The sequence below is a fragment of the Bos indicus x Bos taurus genome, chromosome 8 (genome assembly GCF_003369695.1).
Source record: "Bos indicus x Bos taurus breed Angus x Brahman F1 hybrid chromosome 8, Bos_hybrid_MaternalHap_v2.0, whole genome shotgun sequence".
Taxonomy (NCBI): domain Eukaryota; kingdom Metazoa; phylum Chordata; class Mammalia; order Artiodactyla; family Bovidae; genus Bos; species Bos indicus x Bos taurus.
This window is the reverse complement of record NC_040083.1, coordinates 85,031,618-85,033,191: the sequence shown is the minus strand read 5'-3', so window position 1 is coordinate 85,033,191 and position 1,574 is coordinate 85,031,618. Positions and strand designations below refer to the sequence as shown.

At 44.8% G+C, this 1,574-nt stretch overlaps 1 pseudogene; it reads right to left on the bottom strand.

Annotated features, from left to right (window-relative positions):
- Positions 1-273: 273 nt before the first annotated feature.
- Positions 274-1,010, bottom strand: LOC113897865 (annotated as a pseudogene).
- Between the last annotated feature and the right edge of the window lie 564 nt (positions 1,011-1,574).

Sequence of the window (1,574 nt, the reverse complement as noted above, 5' to 3'; positions counted from 1 at the left end):
ACTGGAAGAAAACGTGTAATACATTCAAGAGCAAAGACTAAACAAAAAGTTATCTACTTAGGAAAAGAATTCCTTCATTCAGTTAGAGTATAAGTTATTAACAAGGGTAGTTATGAGTCTCTTCTGAGAGTTTTTGAACAGTTTATAAATACAAAAAGAATATTTCTTCAATAAATAAGTCACTCCTAAAGTCTTTACTGATGACTTCCAGGATTCTCCACCATTATCGTCCAAGCCAGCTCCACTTCTCTAGGAGGCTTTAGCTGTCAGTGGAATGGAACATTTTCTGTTGTTAGGTGACTCTTCTTCTATCATGCAAACTTCCATCAATATCTCTCTTCATAGTCTGAATCCACACACTCGGCACAACGAACACAGAGCTTCGCCATGCAGTCATCCCCCTCCTGGTCAGTGTCATCTGAAACCTCAGTAGACGATTTCTTATAGCCAGACTTGCTCCTCTTCTTCAGCCCTGCAGACTTCCTTCCCATTCGCACCCGTAGCAGAATAACCACTACAGTTGAGGGAATGAAGACAGGAATGGAAAGAAGGGCCACAGAGGACAGCATCGTGCCAAAACCCCGTTCTGTGACTGTCAGCTCTGTCGCCGGAATATTATGGTGCACGTCCGGGGGGGGTGGTTTTCACAGCACAGCTGAATGTCCCATTGTCCTTCACGGTAGGATTGCTTATGCTTATGGATGCATCCCCTTTGTATACATCTCCAACCCAGGATATCCGATCCCGAAAAGTGCCCGCTGTGGTTGGGTACTGCAAAGACTTATAATGAAAAATTGATTCCATGCGACTGCTGCTTGGAGGTCGGTATGTCCAGTCTATGGTGAGTTTGTCTGCGATAGAAGAGGATGACTTGAAGGTGCATCTCAACTTGATATTTTCTCCAACATAACCCTGGATGTGGGCATCCGCTTTAATCCTGGAAGAACAAAGACACCCAGCAGTGGGCACAGAGCGCAGCCACGGCTTCCAGGAACCCCTCTCTGCTGCATCCCGACAGGTCTCCAGAAGTTTGCACCCCTTTTCTCCTTTTACCTTCAACATTTCCCAGCATCAGGGTCTTTTCCAGTGAGCTGGCTCTTCACATCGGGTGGCCAAAGTAGAGGAGCTTCAGCTTTAGCATCTGTCGTTCCAACGAATATTCGGGGTCTATTTCCTTTAAGATTAACTGCTTTGATCTTCTTGCAGTCAAAGGGACCCCCACAGTCTTCTCCAGCACCACAATTTGAAAGCATCAATTCTTTGGTGCTCAGGCTTCTTTATGGCCCAACTCTCATATCTGTATATGACTACTGGAAAGGGTGGTGAGCAGATCTCAAATGACAAACTCACCCTAACGTTCCAATTTCCCTAAGTCTTCAATTTCTTTTCTCTGTGATAAATCAGGACAGCTCTGGCATCTCAACTTTGTCTATGATGGGCCACCGCTTGGTCAATGTTTTAGCCAAGAAATAAAACAAAACTTTTAGAGCCCTTTCTGTTCCCTCAAGTTGCAACACTAAATCCAGAATCTCTGCTTAGTGCTCCCATATCAACAAACTCCTTCTGATCCAACT